A 20,506-nucleotide genomic window follows, 5' to 3' on the forward strand; every position below is an offset into this window, starting at 1 on the left:
AGATGTTTCGCAGTCTGGTGGGGGACACAACGGAGCACATGGCTGCAGATCTGATGGAGACTTCACTGGACACAGATCCGGTTCCCTGTGAAAGGCGGTGAACAAAAGTGCTCCTTTATAAAGGCCGGGCCACAGGGAAAGGCTAGGTTCTTGTAGCTCAGTAAGTTTGACATCCTTGACAGGGAAATTATTAAAGGTAACTCTCAGGGACAGGATGGATCCAGATTTGGAAAGGCAGGGATTGATTAGGGACGGTAAGTGTGACTTTGTTCATAGGAAATCCAGCCTCAGTAACCTGAATGTTTTGAATATGTAACTTAGTTTATTCACGAGGACTGTTCAGTGGACGTTGGACTTCAGTGAGGCTTTTGACAAGGACCGGCGTTATAGCCTGAACCAAACGTTGCCAGCCCATGGGACCCAGGGCAGGTTGGATTCATGATTGACGTGGCAACTTGAGGCAGGGCGTGGGGGAGTGTTGGCGTTTCGAACTGTAAGTCAATGAGCAGCCGTCATGGAGTCATTGTGTTGCACAGCACAGAAATGGGCCCTTCGGCCCACCACATCTGTGCCAATCATTTGTCCATCCACACGACTCCCATCTGCCTGAATAAGGGCCGTGTCCTTCTGTGTCTGTCGGTTAGGTGTTTCAGTAAATGTCCTTCAATGTGGTGCTGGTCTGATTCTACACCCTCCTCCTGCAGTGCGCTCCTATATCACCCACTCTCTTTATAAAAACTTACCCCTCAGATCACCTGTAATCCTCCTTCCACCAAAAAGCCTGTGTCCTCTTACTATTGATCTCCAAGGAGAGGTAAATGATGTTTATTATCTTGCCTTATACCTACCTCTTATAATCTGAAACACGGACAGTCGAGAACATGAGCAGGCCCTTTGTCCCACGATGTTTACGTCAAACATGATGCCAAATTAAAAAATTCCTCCCCAGCCTGCACATGATCTACATCCTTCCACTCCCTGCATAGACCTGTGTCTAACAGCCTCTTAAATGTTACTTTCTCCTTCCACCACAACCGCAGCCTGTTCCAGTACCCCTCCGCTCAACTGTGTACACAACCTGACTGACACATCTCCTTTCAACTTTCCCCCTCTCACCTAAAATGCATGTCTTCTCGTTCTTGAGATTTCTATCCTGGGAACACCACCCCTGCCTATCCAATTTCTCCCTGCGTAAAACACGTACAGTTTAAATACCCTTTAAACCTCCGTCATCCCACTTGAAACCTGTGCCCTCTTGTATTTGATTCTCAACCATGCAAAAAAGATTTTGACCACCACACTTTCTCTGCCTCTTATAATCTTATACACCTATATCAGGTCACCTCTAAATTTCCTTCACTCCAGGAAACACCAGCCCAGCCTGTCCAATCTCTTCCCTAACTAAAGTCCTCCAATCCAAGCAACATCCTGGTGAGTCTCCTCTCCACTCTCTCCAGTGCAATTACGTCTTTTTTTCTATTGTGCAGACCAGAACTGCACACAATTCTGCAAGTGTCGCCTCACTCATAAAGTTGCAACATAATATTGCAACTCTTCTCTTCTGTGCCCTGAACAATAAGGTACACATGCTATCCGCTTTCTTCACCATCCTATCCACCTGCGTTGCCACTCCAAGGTCCGATGGACATGGACCCCAAAGTCTCTCTGCTCTTCACCATTCGCTGGTGATCCACCATTATCGGACACGTCCCACCCTTGGATGATCTGCCAAAAGTATCAGCTCAACACTTGTCACGATTAAGTTCCATCTAACAACTCTCGGACCAACTTTCTATCTTACCTGTACCCTGCTGTAGACTGAGACAACCGTATTCATTATCTACATCACAATTCTTTCTAAAAACCGACCACTCATACCTTGTCCACTCGTTCCATGTCATTAATGTACATCACAAGGAGCAGAGATAGAAAAACCGATCGCTGTGTTGCACCACATTAACATATCATTCAAGGCTTTTGTCCAATTCATGGGTCTTAGGAAGTATTGGGTGGGTGATACATTCTTGTTTGGAAAGGTGTTTGCAGCAGGTGACAAGTCCCTCCAGCTGGAATGAGACTTTATCCTGGAGGGGCGAAAGATGTAAGGGACATGTCAGCTCAGTGTGCAGGTTCCATGGTGTAATGGTGAGCACTCTGGACTTTGAATCCAACGATCCGAGTTCGAATCCCGGTGGAAGCTTCCTACTGGTGATTTGGCAGTTGGCCTATTTAGGACGTGCAAGTTCAATGACCGGGCTTTTTGGCAGAGTTGGGGATGTGGTGTGTGGCTCCTTTAGATATTTAGAAACTCCAGTCTGTCCTTTGTGCTGCTCAATCAGCAGAAGGCAGAATTGCAGCTGGTGCTGTCTGGTGCTCTGAACCAGAGTATTTTGCGGAGCGTTCTGGTCAACTACGTGGACAGAGTTAAATAACAGAATCGACACTCAGCAGTCCGGTCTCCAGACACAAGAGGTTTATTCACGTCCCTGCAGATAAACAGTTCACAAACATTTCCACTGCGTTACAGACTGTTGTGGGTTTTACACAGAAAATGCAGCGACACACTCCTAACTGTCGTGATGATCAGGTGCAGAGGGAATCCAGGCACATTCTGAACCCGGACTGTCCCTCTCTGTTTTTGTACACTGGAGAGTTTTTACATCACACTCCCCATTGATCCTTTGACCTTCCCAGTGAGGTGGCCTGTGTCTCTGATCGATACTCACTTCACACCGGACTTTCTCAAGATTGCATCATAAAACCAGCCTGAAACATATTTGCACAGTGCTGCTGGTTAACCACAGCGGTCTGGACCACATGAGCGTGCAGAATCTCACTGTGACTCCGGATCACTGATACCTTCCCATCCTGTCTGAGGATAATGTCACATACTCACTTCTCACGTTATACCACAGTGTGAGTAGTCCTGAATGATATCTACACTGACACAATGCTGCATCTTCATTGCTCCACAGGGGGATAAACATCTTGTCACCTCAGCCCGTGTACAGGGTTGGACCAGGAAAAGCAGTCATAATTTGCTGTGGTTCCATGGTGTAATGGTGAGCACTCTGGACTCTGAATCCAGCGATCCGAGTTCAAATCTCGGTGGAACCTGTTTACTGTCAACTGCTGTGCTGCCCTTGCGGATGCATGCAGAGGTTGTGCCTCGGAACTTTTGATCAACCAAAGCAGCCGTCTGAGCTTTCCCTTCAATGCATTTCATTCAACGTCTCAGTCCAACTCCATAGGTCCTGAGATCGTACATTATGAAGGACTGTCGGATTATGAGTTAAACGATCAGATCAACGAGAAGAAGACGGAGGGGAAGAATTGAAGCCAGATTTGGCAGTCAGTTTGATTACTTACGATGTGGTATTATGTGTGAGGTGAGTTTATGACATTATCCTTAGACAGGATGGGAGGGTATTAGAGTTACAGTGAGCTTCTGCAGGCTCATGTCGTCCAGACCGCTGTGGTGATACAGCAGCACTGTGCAAATGTGGTTCAGGCTGGTTTTGTGATGCATCGTTTTGAGAAAATGAGGTAACCTTAAGGATACAGAGAATCTGAGAGATCACAGTGGGAATCTCTGTGTGGGGACACGGGAGATGGGCAATGTGTTAAGTGAACACTTCTCCTCAGTATTTACCGTGACCTTCGGAACTGGGAACGAGTGAGTTCAGCGAAGCGAACTGTGGTATCCCGAAATATATCAACATTACAAAGGAGAACGTTTTGATGGTGTTGAAGTGCATCAAGGTGGATAAATCCGTGGGGCTTTGGCATGTTTCTGCTGCCCAAATGCTGACTGCTTTCCTGGACCAACCCAGTACATTTGGGATGAAGCATTATGAAAGTCTCCCTGTTCTTCAGCGATGACAAGCCAATTCATCTGAAACCGCACGGAATACGTTACGCATGTTAGATACAAGAATGAACAGATGTTAAATGTTTTATACCAAATAAGGGTGAATGTGCACAAGGTGAGGATATGTTTCGCAGACAGGTGGGGGACACAACGCAGCACATGGATGGAGCTCTGATGGAGACTTCACTGGCCACAGATTTGGTTTTCCCTGGCAGTTGGAGAACAAATGTGTTCCTTTATACAGGTCGAGCCACAGGAAAAAGCCAGGTAAATGCCAATTTAAGTAGTGCAAGTTGAAAGGCCGGGCTTCTTGGCAGAGTTGGGGATGTAGTGCGTGGCTCCTTCAGTTATTTAGAAACCCCAGTCTGTACTTTGAGCTGCTAAATCAGCAGGAGGCAGACTTGCAGCTTGTGCTGTCTGGAGCTGTCAACCAGAGTATTTTGTGGAGCGTTCTGATCAACTACGTGGACAGTGTTAAATAACAGAGTCTACACTCAGCGGTCCGGTCTCCGGGTAAAAGCTGTTTATTCACGTCCCTGCACATAAACAGCTCAGAGGCATTTCCACTGAGTTACAGACTGTTGTGGGTTTTTCACAGAAAATGCAGCGAGATACTCTGAACTGTCAGCTTCCTGGTGTTCACAGCATTTAACACTTCTTGCCACTGAAAAGCAACCGAACCAGAACACATTGGCAACCCTGCTGCATCAGCAGCTTGTGCAATCCATGTCCTGGTTATTATGACTGTTCTTCTCGTTCAGATTTGAAAATGATCCCAACCCACTTCACAGAGTCATATATGGCAGGATCGTCTCTGAGACGTCCTGGTGTCCAGTAGTGAGGATGTAGTTGCTTGGTCTGTGAATCTTCTGTTGTTGTGGTGATCAGGTGCAGAGGGAATTCAGGCACATTCTGAACCCGTGTTGTCCCCTCTGTTTCGGTACATTAAGGAGTTTTTTTCATCACACTCCCAATTAATCCTTCGACCTTCACAGAGAGCTGGTCAGTGTCCTGGTTGATACTCATGTCACACCGTACTTTCTCAAGACTGCATCACAAAACCAGCCAGAATCACATTTGCACAGTACTGCTAGATAACCACAACGGTCTGGACCACCTGACCCTCAAGAAACTCACTGTGACTCCGGGTCACTGATACCCTCCCATCCTGTGTGAGGATAATGTCATAAACTCACTTCTCACGTTATACCACAGTGTAGGTAGTCCTGAATGGTGTCTGCACTGACACATTGCTGCATCCTCATTGCTCCACATGGGGATAAGCTTCTTGTCACCTCAGCGCAAGTGTACAGGTTTGGACCAGGAAAAGCAGTCAGAATTTGCTGTGGTTCCATGGTGTAATAGTGAACACTCTGGACTGCATGATCCGAGTTCAAATCTCGGTGGAACCTGTTTGCTGTCAAGTGCTGTGCTGCTCTTGCGGATGCATGCAGTGATTGTGCCTCGGAACTTTTGATGAATCAAAGCAGCCATCTGAGCTTTCTCAGAAATCATTTCGTTCAAGGTCTCAGTCCAATTCCATGGGTCCTGAGATCGTACATTGTGAAGGACTGTCGGATTATGAGTTAAACGATCAGCTGAAGGAAGTGTAGAGATTCACGTGAATCTTCAAAAAATTCAGTCCATTCATTGAGAAACAGACTGATGAGAAGAACTGAAGCCAGATTTGGCAGTCAGTTTGATTACTTACAATGTGGTTTAATCTGTGAGGTGAGTTTATGACATTATCCTTATACAGGATGTGAGTGTATCAGAGTTACAGAGTCACAGTGAGCTTTGTACAGGCTCAGGTCGACCATACCGCTGTGGTTATACAGCAGCACTGTGCAAATGTGGTTCAGACTGGTTTTGTAATACATCGTCTTGAGAAGATGCGGTAACCTTAAGGACACAGAGGATCTGAGAGATGACTGTGGGAATCCATGTGTGGAGACACGGGAGATGGGAAAGGCGTTAAATGAACACATCTCCTCAGTATTTACCGTGACGTCGGAACTGGGAACGAGTGAGTTCCGGGAAGAGAACCGTGGTATCCCGAAACATGTCAACATTACAAAGGAGAAAGTGTTGGTGGAGTTGATGTGTATCAAGGTGGATAAATCCCTGGGGCCTTGGCATGCTGCTCCTGGACCAAATGCTGACTGCTTTCCTGGCCCAACCCTGTACACTTGGGCTGAAATATAATTAAGGTCTCCCTGTTCTTTCGGGATTACAAGCCAATTCATCGGAAACCACACTGAACACTTTAACCATGTCAGATATAAGAATGAGCAGATGTTAAATGTTTCATGCCAAATAAGGGTGGATGTCCACAGTGTGAGGAGATGTGTTGCAGTCTGGTGGGGGACACAACGAATCACATGGCTGGAGCTCTGACAGAGACTTCGCTGGCCACAGATTTGATTTTCTTTGAGAGGTGGTAAACAAATGTGCTCCTTTATAACAGGCCGGGGCACATGAAAAAGCCAGCTACTTGTAGCTCAGTAAGCCTATCATCTCTGACAGGGAAATTATTAAAGGTAACTCTCAGGGGCAGGATTGATCAAGACTTGGAAAGGCAGGGATTGCTTAGATACGGTCAGTGTGGCTTTGTTCATGGGAAATCCTGCTTCAGTAATCTGACTGAATGTTTTGAAGAGGTAACTCAGTTTATTCACGAGGACAGTTCAGTGCACGTTGGACTTCAGTGAGGCCTTTGACAAGGACCGGCGTTATAGACTGAACCAAACGTTTCCAGCCCATGACCCAGGACAGGTTGGATCCAACGTTGACTTGGCAACTTGAGGCAGGGGTTGGGGGAGTGTTTGCGTTTCCGAATGTAAGTCAGTGACGAGCGGTCATGGAATCATTGTGTTTTACAGTACAGAAATGGGCCCTTCGGCCCACCACATCCGTGCCGACCATTTGCCGATCCATACGACTCACATATGCCTGCATTAGGGCCGTGTCCTTCTGTGTTTGTCTGTTAGGTGTTTCTGTACTTGTCCCGTCAATGTGGTGCTGGTCTGATTCCACCCCCTCCTCCGGCATCGCTCTCCGATATCACCCACTCTCTGTGTAAAAACTCACCTTTCAGCCTCCTTTTTCCCACCATAAACCTGTGCCCTCTACTTTTGATCTCCAAACAGAGGTAAATGATGTTTACTATCTTGCCTAATACCTGCCTCTTATAATCCGAAACACGTCTGTCATAGAAGGCAGAACAGTAGAGCACAGTAACAGGCCATTTGTCCCACGATGTTTACGTCAAACCTGATGCCAAATTAAACAATTCCTCCCCCGCCTGCACATGATCCACATCCTTCCATTCTCTGCATATTCCTGTGTCTAACAGCCTCTTAAATGCTACTCTCTCCTTCCACCACAACCGCAGCCTGTTCCAGTAACCCTCCGCTCACTGTGTAAGTAACCTGACTGGCACATCTCCTTTCAAATTTTCCCCCTCACCCAAAATGCATGTCCCCTCCTTCTTGAGATTTCTGTCCTGGGAACACCAGCCTAGCCTATCCAATCTCTACCTGTGTAAAACACGTACACTTTACATCCCCTTAAAACCTCCTTTATCCCACTTTAAACCTGTGCCCTTTTGTATTTGATTCTCAACCATGGGAAAAAGATTTGGACCATCCACACTTTCTCTGTCTCTCATAATCTTATACACCTCTATCAGGTCACCTCTCAGCCTCCTTCACTCCAGGCAACACCAGCCCAGCCTGTCCAATCTCTCCCCTAACTGAAGTCCTCCAATTAATGCAAAATCCAGGTGAGTCTCCTTTGCACTCCCTCCAGTGCAAGCACGTCCTTTCTCTATTGTGCAGACCAGAACTGCGCACAATCCTTCAAGTATGGCCGTACTCATGAAGTTGCAACATAATATTGCAACTCTTCTCTTCTGTGCCCTGACCAATGAGGCACGCATGCTATCCGGCTTCTTCACCATCCTATCCACCTGTTTTGCCACTTTCAAGCTATGATTTACAAGGACCCCAAGGTCTCTCTGCTCTTCAATATTCTCTGGTGATCCACCATTTATCGGACACGTCCCACCCTTGGATAATCTGCTAAAAGCATCACCTCACACTTGTCAGGATTAAATTCAATCTGCCAATACTCTTCCCAATCTTCTAACTGATATGTATCCTGCTTTAGACTGAAACAACCTTCTTCAATATTTTCATCACAATATTTTTGTGAAAACCGACCACTAATACCTTGTCCACTCACGTCCATGTCATTCATGTACATCACAAAGAGCATAGATAGAAGCACCGAACGCTGTGGTAAACCACATTAACATATCATTCAAGACTTTTGTCCAATTCACGGGTCTTTAGAGGTGTTATGTGGGGTGATTCAATTTTGTCTGGAAAGGAATTTGCAGCAGGTGACAAGTCCCACCAGCTGGAATGAGACATTATCCTGGAGGGGAGAAAGATGGAAGGGACATGTCAGGGCAGTGTGCAGGTTCCATGATGTAATGGTGAACACTCTGGACTTTGAATCCAGCGATCCGTGTTCGAATCTCGCTGGAACCTTACTGTTGGTGATTTGGCATTTCGTCAATTTACGACGTGCAAGTTGAAAGGCCGGGCTTCTTGCCGAAATTGGGGATGTGGTGCGGTGCTCCTTCAGTTATTTAGTAACAGCAGTCTGTCCTTTGTGCTGCTAAGTCAACAGAAGGGAGACTTGCAGCTGGTGATGTCTGGGGCTGTGAACCAGAGTATTTTGTGGAGCGTTCTGGTCAACTACCTGGACAGCGTTAAATAACAGAGTCGACATTCAGCTGTCCGTATACAAGCAGTTTATTGACGTCCCTGCAGGTAAATAGCTCACAGGAATTTCCCCTGAATTACAGACTGTTGAGGATTTTACACAGAACATGCAGCGACACCCTCTGAACTGCCAGCTTCCTGGTGTTCACAGCATTTAACGTTTCCTGCCACTGAAAATCCACCGACCCTGTACACCTTGGTAACCCTGTTGCATCAGCTGCTTGTGCAATCCCAGTCTTTGTTATTATGACTGTTCTTATTGTTAAGCTTTGAAAATTATCCCAAATCAATTCGCAGTGTCATATTTGGGCAGGATCGTCTCTGAGATGTCTTGGCGTCCTGTGGTGAGGATGTCGTTGCTTGGTCTTTGGATCTGCTGTTGTCATGGTGATCAGGTTGAGAGGGAATTCAGGCACATCCTGAACCCGTACTGTCCCTCTCTGTTTTTGTACACTGGACAGTTTTTTTCTTCACACTCCCCATTAATCCTTTGACCTTCCCAGTGATGTGTTCAGTGTCTCTGGTCGATATTCACTTCACACCGGACTTCCACAAGACTGCATCACAAAACCAGCCTGAAACACATTTACACAGTGCTGCTGTACTACCACAGTGGTCTGGAACACCTGACCGTGCAGAAGATCACTGTGTGAGGATAATGTCACCAACTCAGTTCACATGTTATACCTCAGTGTCGGTTGCCTGAAGGATGTCCACACTGACACATTGCTGCATGTTCAGTGCTCCACAGGGTGATATGTTTCTTGCCTCTTTCGCCTAAGTGTACAGGGTTAGGCCACAAAGAAACAGTCAGCATTTGCTGTGGTTCCATGGTGTAATGGTGAGCACTCTGGACTCTGAATCCAGCGATCCGAGTTCAAATCTCGGTGGAACCTGTTTGCTGTCAAGTGCTGTGCTGCCCTTGCATATGGATGCAGAGGTTGTGTCTCGGAACTTTTGATGAACCAAAGCAGCCATCAGAGCTTTCCCTGCAATTCATTTCATTCAAGGTCTCAGTCCAACTCCATGGGTCCTGAGATCGTACATTATGAAGGACTGTCGGATTATGAGTTAAACGATCAGATTAACGAGAAGTGGAGATCCATGAGAATCTTCAACAATTTCAGTCCATTCATTGTAGAAGAATAGAAGCCAGATTGTGCAGTCAGTTTGATAACTTGCGTTGTGGTATCATGTGTGAGGTGAGTTTATGACTTTATGTACAGAATGGGAGGGTATCAGAGTTACAGTGAGCTTCAGCAGGCTCAGGTAGTCCAGACTGCTGAGGTTATACAGCAGCACTGTCCAAATGTGGTTCAGGTTGGTTTTGTGATGCATCGTCTTAAGAAAATGGGGTAACCTTAAGGATGCAGAGGATCTGGGAGATCACTGTGGGAATCTATGTGTGGAGACACGGGAGATGGGGATGGTGTTAAATGAACACTTCTCCTCAGTATTTAACGTGACGTTCAGAACTGGGAACGAGTGAGTTCAGGGAAGATAACCGTGGTATCCGGAACTTGTCAACATTACAAAGGAGAAAGTGTTGGTATTGTTGAAATGCATCAAGGTGGATAAATTCCTTGGGCCTTGGCATTCTTCTTCCGGCCTAAATGCTGAATGATTTCCAGGCTCAACTCTGTACATTTGGGCTGAAGCATCATTAAAATCTGACTGTTCTTTCGGGATTACAAGCCAATTCATCTGAAACCACACGTAACACTTCTATCATGTTACATATAAGAATGAGCAGATGTTAAATGTTTTATACCTAATAAGGGTGGAAGTCTGCAGGGTGAGGAGATGTTTCGCAGGCTGGTGGGGTACACAATGGAGTACATGGCTGGACCTCTGATGGAGACCTCACTGGCCACAGGTCAGGTTCCCTGTGACAGGAGGTGAACAAATGTGCTCCTTTATACCGGATGGGCCACAGGGAAAGGTCAGGTACTTGTAGTTCAGTAAGTCTGATATCTCTGACAGGTATATTATTATAGGTAACTCTTTTGGACAGGATTGATCCAGACTTGGTAAGGCAAGGATTGCTTAGGGGAGGTCAGTGTGGCTTTGTACATGTGAAATCCAGTCTCAGTAATCTGATTGAATGTTTTGAAGAGGTAAATCAGGTATTCACGAGGACAGTTTAGTGGACGTTGGACTATAGTGAGGCCTTTGACAAGGACCAGCGTTGTAGACTGATACATAGGTTTCGAGCCAATTGGACCCAGGTCAGGTTGGATCCAACATTGACTTGGTAACATGAGGCAGGGGGTGGGGGAGTGTTTGAGTTTCTGACTGTAAGTAAGTGACCAGCGGTCGTGGAGTGATTGTGTTGTACAGCACATAAATGTGCCCTTCGGCCCACCACATCCGTGCCGACCATCTGCCCATCAACCGTACTGCCATTGCCTGCAGGAGGGCCCTGTCGTTCTGTGTCTTTCTGCTAGGTGTTTCCGTAAATGTCCCCTCAATGTGGTGCTGGTCTGATTCCACCCCCTCCTCCGGCAACGCGTTCCGATATCACTCACTCTCTGTGTAAAAACTTACCCCTCAGGTCCCTTTTAAACCTCCTTCCTCCACCTTAAATCAGTGTCCTCTTGTTGTTGATTTGCAACCAGAGGTAAATGATGTTTACTATCTGCCTTACACCTGTCGCTTATAAACTGAAACACGTCGGTCATAGAACACAAAACAGTACAGCACAGGAACAGGCCTTTTGTCCCACGAGGTCTGCGTCAAACATGGTACCAAATTAAACAATTTCTGTCCCGCCTGCACAGGGTCCACATCCTTCCATTCCCTGCATATTCCTGTGTCTAACAGCCTCTTAAATGCCACTACCTCCTTCCACCACAACCACATCCTGTTCCAGTAACCCTCCGCTCACTGTGTAAGCAAACTGACTGGCACATCTTTCAAATTTCCCCCTCTCACCTAAAATGCATGTCCCTTCGTTCTTGAGATTTCTTCCTGGGAACACCAGCCCAGCCTATCCAATCTCTCCCTGTGTAAAACACGTACACTTTAAATCCACTTTGAACCTCCTTTATCCCACCTTAAACCTGTGCCCTCCTGTTGTTGATTCCCAACCACGGGTAAAAGATTTTGATCATGCACACTTTCTCTGCCTATCATAATCTTATACACCTCTATCAGGTCTTCTCTCAGCCTCCTTAACTCCAGGGAACACCAACTCAGCCTGTCCAATTTCTCCCCTAACTAAAGTCCTCCAATCCAGGCAACATCCTGTGAGTCTCCTCTGCACTCTCTCCAGTGCATTCACGTCCTTTCTCTATTGTGGAAGCCATAACTGCACGAAATTCTGCAATTGTCGCCTCACTCATAAAGTTGCAACATAATATTGCAAATCTTCTGTTCCGTGCCCTGACCAATAAGGAACACATGGTATCCGGCTTCTTCACCATCCTATCGACCTGTGTTGCAGTTTAAGGTAAGATGAACATGGACCCCAGGTCTCTCTGCTCTTCAACATTCCCTGGTGACCCACCATTTATTGGACAAGTCCCACCCTTGGATGATCTGCCAAAAGTATCACCTCACACTTGTCAGGATTAAAATCCTTCTGCCAACATTCTTCACAACTTTCTAACTGATCTGTATCCTGCTGTAGTCTGAGACAATGTTCTTCAATATCTATATCACAATTTTTTGTGAAAATCGACCACTCATACCTTGTCCACTCACGTCCATGTCATTAATGTACATCACAAAGAGCACAGATAGAAGCACCGATCGCTGTGGTACACCACATTAACATATCATTCAAGGCTCTTGTCCAATTCATGGGTCTTAGGAGGTGTTGGGTGGGGTGATTCATTCTTGTCTGGAAAGGAGATTGCAGCAGGTGACAAGCCCACCGGCTGGAATGAGACATCATCCTGGAGGGGAGAAAGAGGGAAGGGACATGTCAGGGCAGTGTGTAGGTTCCATGGTGTAATGGTAGCACTCTGGACTTTGAATCCAGCGATCCGAGTTCGAATCTCGGTGAAACCTTACTGTTGGTGATTTGGCATATGGCCAATTTAAGACGTGCAAATTAAAAGGCCGGGCTTCTTGGCAGAGTTGGGGACGTGGTGCGTTGCTCCTTCAGTTATTTAGTAACCCCAGTCTGTCCTCTGAGCTGCTAAATCAGCAGAGGGCAGACTTGCAGCTGGTGCTGTCTGGGGCTGTGAAACAGAGTATTTTGTGGATCGTTCTGGTCAACTACCTGGACAGCATTAAATAACAGAGTCGACATTCAGCTGTCCGGTCTCCGGATACAAGCAGTTTATTGACGGCCCTGCAGATAAATAGCTGACAGGCATTTCCACTGAGTTACAGACTGTTGTGGATTTTACACAGAAAATGCATCGACATACTCTGAACTGTCAGCTTCCTGCTCTTCACAACATTTAATACTTCCTGCCACTGAAAATCCACCGACACTGTAAGCCTTGGTAACCCTGTTGCATCAGCTGCTTGTGCAATCCCAGCCCTGGGTATTATGACTTCTTCTCGTTCAGCTCTGAAAATTATCCCAACCAATTCATGGTCATATTTGGGCAGGATCGTCTCTGAGACGTCCTTGTGTCCTGTGGTGAAGACATGTTTGCTTGGTCTCTGGATTTGCTGTTGTCGTGGTGATGAGGTACAGAGGGAATCCAGGCACATCCTGAACCCGTACTGTCTCTCTCTGTTTTTGTGCACTGGAGAGTTTTTTTTCTGCACACTCCCCATTGATACTTTGACCTTCCCAGTGAGGTGGTCAGTGTCGCTGGTCGATACTCACTTCACACCTTGTGGCCTTGGCATGCTTCTCCTGCTCCAAATGCTGACTGCTTTCCTGGCCCAACTCTGTACACTTGGGCTGAAGCATCATTATTCTTACTGTTCTTCCGGGATTACAAGCTAATTCAGATGAAACCACACTGAACACTTTACGTATGTTAGGTATAAAAACGAACAGATATTAAATCTTTTGTACCAAATAAGGGTGAATGTCCCCAGGGTGAGGAGATGTTTCGCAGGCTGGTGGGGAACACAACGGAACACATGGCTGAAGCTCTGATGGAGACTTCACTGGCCAGAGATCAGGTTCCCTGTGACAGCCTGTGAACAAATGTGCTCCTTTATACCGGCTGGGCCACAGGGAAGGGTCCGGTACTTGTACTTCAGTAAGTCTGACATCTCTGACAGGGAAATTATTAAAGGTAACTCTCAGGGATAGGATTGATCCAGACTTGGAAAGGCAGGGATTGCTTAGGGGCGGTCAGTGTGGCTTTGTTCATGGAAAATACAGCCTCAGTAATCTGATTGAATGTTTTGAAGAGGTAACTAAATTTATTAATGAGGACAGTTCAGTGGACGTTGGACTTCAGTGAGGCCTTTGACAAGGACAGGCGTTTAAGACTGATCGAAACGTTTCGAGCCACTGGGACCAAGGGAAGATTGGATCCAAAATTGTCTTGGTAACATAAGTCAGGGGGTAGGGTAGGGCTTGCGTTTCTGACTGTACGTCAGTGACCAGCGGTCATGGAGTGATTGTGTTGTACAGCACAGCAATGTGCCCTTTGGCCAACCACATCCGTGCCGACCATTTGCCCATCAACACTACTGCAATCTTCCTGCATGAGGGCCGTGTCCTTCTGTGTCTTTCTGTTAGGTGTTTCTGTAAATGTCCCTTCAAGTTGTTGCTGGTCTGATTCCACCCCATCCTCCGACAGCGCGCTCCGATATCACCCACTCTCTGTGTGAACACTTACCCCTCAGATCCCTTTTAAAACTGCTTCCTCCCACCATAAACTTGTGCCCTCTTGTTGCTGATCTGCAACCAATGATGTTTACTGTCTGCCTTATACCTGCCTCTTATAATCCGAAACACGTCTGTCATAGAACACAGAACAGTACAGCACAGGAACAGGCCCTTTACCCCACGATGTCTGCGTCAAACATGATGCCAAATTAAACAATTCCTCTCCCGCCTGCACATGATCCACATCCTTCCATTCACTGTATATTCCTGCGTCTAACATCGTCTTAAAAGCCACTATCTCCTTCCACCACACCAGCAGCCTGTTCCGGGAACCATCCGCTCACTGTGAACAATCTGACCCGCACATCTCCTTTCAACTTCCTACTTCACCTTAAATGCATGTCCCTGGTACTTGAGATTTCTACCCTGGGAACACCAGCCCAGCCTATCGAATTTCTCCCTGTGTAAAACACGTACCCTTTAAATCCCCTTTAACCACCTTCCCCCCACCTCAAACCTATGCCCTCTTGTTGTTGATTCCCAACTATGAGAAAAAGATTTTGAAAGTCCGCATTTTCTCTGCCTCTCATAATCTTATACACATCTATTAGGTCACCTCTCAGGCTCCTTCACTCCAGGGAACTCCAGTCCAGCCTGTCCAATCTCTCCTCTAAAGTTCTCCAATCCAGGCAACATCCTGGTGAGTCTCCTCCGCACTCTCTCCATTGCAATAACGTCCTTTCTATATCGTGGAGACCAGAACTGCACACAATTCTGCAAGTGTGGCCTCACTCATAAAGTTGCAACATATTTTGCAACTCTTTTGTTCTGTGCCCTGAACAATGAGGCACACATGCTGTCCGCTTTCATCACCGTCCCATCCACCTGTTTTGCCACTTTCAACATACGATGGACATGGACCCCGAAGTCTCTCTGGTCTTCAACATTCCCTGGTGTCCCACCATTTATCGGAGATTTGCCACGCTTAGATGACATGCATAAGTATCTGCTGTCAATTGACAGGATTAAATTCCATCTGCCAACCTCTGCCCAACTTTCTAACTGATCTGTATCCTGCTGTGGCCTGAGACAACCTTCCTCATCCTATACATCACCAATTTTTGTGAAAACCTACCACTCATACCTTCTCTTTTAACGTCCATGCCATTAATGTACATCACAAAGAGCAGAGATTCCAGCACGATCCCTGTTAGCACCCATGTTCAACGCATCGTTCAAGGCTTCAGTCCAAATCATGGTCTCAAGAGGTGTTGGGTGTGGTGATTCATTCTTGTCTGGAAAGGAGTTTGTAGCAGGTGACAAGCCCCTCCAGCTGGAATGAGACATTCTCCTGGTGGGGGAGACAGAGAGAAGGGACTTGTCAGTGCAGTGTGCAGGTTCCATGGTGTAATGGTGAGCACTCTGGACTTTGAATCCAGCGATCCGAGTTCGAATCTCGGTGGAACCTTATTCCTGGTGATTTGACAGCTGGCCAATTTAGGACGTGGTAGTTGAAAGTCCGGGCTTCTTGACAGAGTTGGGGATGTGGTGCGTTGTTCCGTCAGTTATTTAGTAACCCAGCCTGTGCTTTGTGCTGCTAAGTCAGCAGAAAGCAGACTTGAAGATGGTGCTGTCTGGGGCTGTGAACCAGAGTGTTTCGTGGAGCGTTCTAGTCAACTACGTGGACAGTGGTAAATAATAGAGTCGACGCTCAGCGGTCCGATCTCCGGAGACAAGCAATTTTTTCACGTCCCGGCAGAGAAACAGCTCACAGGCATTTCTACTGAGTTGCAATCTGTTGTGTGTTTTACACAGAAAATGCAGCCCCGCACTCTGTTCTGTCAACTTCCTGGTGTCAACAGCAATTAACACTTCCTTCCAGTGTTATGGACTCAGTGAAAGTCCCTTTAAGATAGAGAGTGTGTGTGTATGTGTGTGTGGGGCGTGCTTACGTCAATAGAAGATAAAGGACGTAATGACGTTGTTGAAGAAGTCAGAAGAAGAAGAAGGAGAGAGAGAGAGAGAAGGGAGAGAGACACCAGCCTGCTTGTTTTCTCTATCGATGGATCAGAAACAATAACTGTGTTTGCCACTGAAATCCATGTATGGAAGTTGGAAGTAATCCGGTGGAGTTCACTTTGTTGCTGACCTGTAGAAGGAAACAGGTATTTGTGTGTGGACGACCACAATTCGGATGCTTTTCGGGGTGAGGAAGTCACTACCGAGTAAACACTGAAGTGTCGTTTGGGTTCCATCGTGGAACATTTGGATTTCGTATGTACTCTCTCTATGTTTTTCTACATCTACATCTTATCTTCAGACAACGGTGGTTGTTGAAGAAGCCCTTGCTCATGTTTCACCTTATGGCTTGCAGAACTGAACTTTAAGAACCATTCCGGAACTGGGAGTTTTGGACTTTGTCACACACACACACGAAGAGTTTAGTTTTGGGGTTAATGTTCGAGGTTTAACATTCTTGAATTCTAACATACTAACATTTTTTTAACTTTTATTTTACGTATTATCATAAGTAGTGATTAATAAAATAGTTTTTAACACTGAATCATGCTCAGTGTGTTTCTTTTGTTGCTGGTTTGTGACACCAGTGAAAATCCACCGACCCTGTTCACCTTGGTAACCCTGTTGCATCAGCTGTTTGTGCAATCACAGTCCTCGTCATTGTGACTGTTCTTCTCGTTCAGCTTTGAAAATTATCCCAAACCACTTCACAGTCATATTTGGGCAGGATCGTCTCTGAGTCGTCCTGGTGTCCTGTGGTGAGGATGCAATTGCTTGGTCTGTGGATCTGCTGTTGTCGTGGTGATCAGTTGCAGAAGGAATCCAGGCACATCCTAAACCCATATTGTCCCTCTCTGTTTTTTTTTACACCGGAGAGTTTCTCTTCACACTCGCCATTAATCCTCTGACCTACCCAGTGAGGTTGTCAGTGTCTCTGGTCGGTACTCACCTCACACCGGACTTCCTCAAGACAGCATCACAAAACCAGCCTGAAACATATTTGCACAGTGCTGCTGTACAACCACAGCGCTCTGGACCACCTAGCCCTGCAGAAGCTCACTGTGACTCTGTATCTCTGATACACACCCATCCTGTGTTTGCATAATGTCACAAACTCACTTCACGCATTATACCACAGTGTCGGTCGTCCTGAATAATGTCCACACTGATGCGTGGCTGCATTTTTATCGTTCCACAGGGGGATAAGTTTCTTGTCTTGTCAGCCCATGTGTACAGGGTTGGGCCAGGAAAAGCAGTCAGCATTTGCTGTGGTTCCATGGTGTAATGGTGAAAAATCTGGACTCTGAATCCAGCGATCAGAGTTCAAATCTCGGAGGAACCTTAATGCTTGTTGGCAAGTTGGTAAATTTTGGGCATGCAAGTGAAAACCTGGGATTGTTGGCAGAGATGAGATTGTCGCTGATTTGTCTTGATGTTGATTAATAACCTGGGTCCAGACATTTTGTGCTGCTAAATCAGCAAACGTCAGGCTTGCTGCTGATGGCGTCCAGAGATGAGAACAATTGTGTTTCACTGAGCGCTCTGGTGAACTGTGTTGACAGTGCTAAACAATAGGCTCGATACTCAGTTGTCTGGTCTCAGGATGAAACCACTCTACTCTGCCCAAGGTATTGCCACGAGCAACTGAATGATGATGAATAATTGGCATATAATTCTGTTTAAGAGGTGGATATCAACAGTCAATTAGCAATTTCTAAATCTCACAAACACTTTCCGACGTAGGCTGCCTTTCTAGTTCAGTCAACTCCGAGAGAAAGTTGTGGTGTTATCTGACCACGGGGAATAAGCTTCTTACCTCCTTAACCGAACTGTTCAGGGTTAGGCCAGGAAAAGCAGTCAGCATTCGCTGTGGTTCCATGGTGTAATGGTGAGCACTCTGGACTCTGAATCCAGTGATCCGAGTTCAAATCTCGGTGGAACCTGTTTGCTGTCAAGTACTGTGCTGCCCTTACAGATGGATGCAGAGTTTGTGCCTCGGAACCTTTGATGAACCAAAGCAGCCGTCTGAGCTTTCTGTGCAATTTATTTCCTTCAAAGTCTCAGTCCAACTCCATGGGTCCTGAGATTTACGTTGTGCAGGTCTGTCGGGATTTGAGAGTTAAACGATAAGATCACGGAGAAGTAGACTGTCAAGAACACTTCTCCTCAGTATTTACCGTGACATTGGACCTGGGATCGAGTGAGTTCAGGTAAGAGTACCGTGGTATCCCGAAACATGTCAACATTACAAAGGTGAAAGTGTTGGTGGTGTTGAAGTGCATCAAGGTGGATAAACCCTTGGGGCCTTGGCAGATGTATCCGAGGATGTTGTGGGCAGCAAGGGAGGATGTTCACATGATCACAAGACAGAGGAGCAGAAGTAGGCCATTCTGCCCATCGAGTCTACTCCGTTAGCTCACCATGAGCTAAACTATTCCCATCTAGCCCCAATTTCCAGTCTTTCCCCATATCCCTTGATACCTTTACTAATTAGATACCTACCAATCTCTTCCTTAAACACTCCCAATGATCGGGCCTCCACAGCTGTAAGTGACAACGAATTCCACAAATCCACAACCCTCTGGCTAAAGAAATTTCTTCTCATTTATGTTCTACATGGGTTCCCTCTAATTCTAAGACTGTACCCTCTCGTCCTGGACAGCCACCAAGGGAAACAGCTTAACCGCATCTACTTTGTCCAGTCCTTTCAACATTCGAAATCTCTCTATGAGGTCCCCTCTCATTCTTCTGTACTCCAGTGAGTATAGTCCAAGAGCTGACAAACGCTCATCATATGTTGGCCCTTTCATTCCAGGAATCATCCTCGTAAATCTTTTCTGATCCCTCTCCAACATCAGTACATCTTTCCTAAGATAAGGGGCCCAAAAGTGCACACAGTACTCCAAATGAGGTCTCACCAGTGCTGCATACCTCTTGAAATGAATGCCAACATAGCATTCACTTTCCTTACCGACGATCCAACCTCGTGGTTAACCTTTAGGGAATCCTGCACGGGGAGCTCCAAGTCCCTTTGTACTTCTGTACTTTGAATTTTCTCCCCATCTAGATAATAATCTGCCCGTTTATTTCTTCTTCCAAAGTGTACAACAGCACATTTCTCAACATTGAATCTCATCTGCCATTTCTTTGCCCATGTTCATAAACTATCTAAATCTCTCTGCAACCTTCCTGTTTTAATACTCCTACTCCTCCCCCTATCTTGGTGTCGTCTGCAAACTTAGCCACAAAACTATTTCACCTTAATCTAAATCATCAATACACAGTGTAAAAAGAAGCGGCCCCAACACCGACCCCTGCGGAACACCACTGGTAACCGGCTTCCAACCAGTACAGTATCCCTTTATTCTCACCCTTTGCTTTCTGCCTATCAGCCAATGTTCCAACCATTCTAATATCCTTCCTGTAATCCCATGAGCTCTCATCTTATTTAGCAGCCTCTTGTGCGGTACCTCGCCGAAGGCCTTTTGAAAATCCAAATCGACAGCATCCACAGCCTCTCCCTTATCCACCCTACCTGAGATTTGCTCAAAAATCTCCAACAGGTTGATCAGGCAGGATCCTCCCTTCATGAAACCATGCTGGCTTGGACCTATCTTGTCACGCACCTCTAGGTATTCCATAACTTCGTCCTTGAGGATCGACTCCAATAACTTTCCAACCACCAATGTCAGACTAATAGGTCTGTAATATCCTTTATGCTTCCTCCCACCCTTCTTATACAGAGGAACTACATTTGCGACCTTACAGTCCTCCGGAACCATGCCGGAGTCCATTGATGCCTGGAAAATTATCACCATATGCCTCCGCAATCTGTAAAATCACTTCCTTCAGAACTCGAAGGTGAACTTCATCCGGTCCAGGAAACTTATCTGTTCTTAGTCCTTTTAGCTTCCCGAGCACCTTCTCTCTAGTAATATTGACTGAACTCAGTTCTATCTCCTGAGATCCCTGACTATCAGGTATATTGCTGATGTCCTCCACAGTGAAAACCGATGCAAAACACTTTTAGTTCCTCTGTCATCTCTTTGTCATCCATTATAATCTCTCCCG

General features: G+C 46.2%; 6 non-coding genes across 6 annotated transcripts; all 6 read left to right on the forward strand.

Moving 5' to 3' along the window:
• The first annotated feature begins 2,128 nt into the window (after window positions 1–2,128).
• Window positions 2,129–2,200, forward strand: trnaq-uug (transfer RNA glutamine (anticodon UUG)). Its single transcript has one exon. It is a non-coding gene; the product is annotated as a tRNA-Gln (tRNA).
• Window positions 2,201–3,045: 845 nt separating this feature from the next.
• On the forward strand, window positions 3,046–3,117 carry trnaq-cug (transfer RNA glutamine (anticodon CUG)). The gene has a single exon. It is a non-coding gene; the product is annotated as a tRNA-Gln (tRNA).
• Window positions 3,118–9,488: 6,371 nt separating this feature from the next.
• On the forward strand, window positions 9,489–9,560 carry trnaq-cug (transfer RNA glutamine (anticodon CUG)). Its single transcript has one exon. It is a non-coding gene; the product is annotated as a tRNA-Gln (tRNA).
• A 3,047-nt stretch (window positions 9,561–12,607) lies between these two features.
• On the forward strand, window positions 12,608–12,678 carry trnaq-uug (transfer RNA glutamine (anticodon UUG)). Its single transcript has one exon. It is a non-coding gene; the product is annotated as a tRNA-Gln (tRNA).
• A 3,134-nt stretch (window positions 12,679–15,812) lies between these two features.
• trnaq-uug (transfer RNA glutamine (anticodon UUG)) lies at window positions 15,813–15,884 on the forward strand. Its single transcript has one exon. It is a non-coding gene; the product is annotated as a tRNA-Gln (tRNA).
• A 2,422-nt stretch (window positions 15,885–18,306) lies between these two features.
• trnaq-cug (transfer RNA glutamine (anticodon CUG)) lies at window positions 18,307–18,378 on the forward strand. The gene has a single exon. It is a non-coding gene; the product is annotated as a tRNA-Gln (tRNA).
• The last annotated feature ends 2,128 nt before the right edge of the window (window positions 18,379–20,506 follow it).

The sequence above is a fragment of the Pristis pectinata genome, chromosome 37, assembly GCF_009764475.1.
Source record: "Pristis pectinata isolate sPriPec2 chromosome 37, sPriPec2.1.pri, whole genome shotgun sequence".
Lineage (NCBI taxonomy): Eukaryota > Metazoa > Chordata > Chondrichthyes > Rhinopristiformes > Pristidae > Pristis > Pristis pectinata.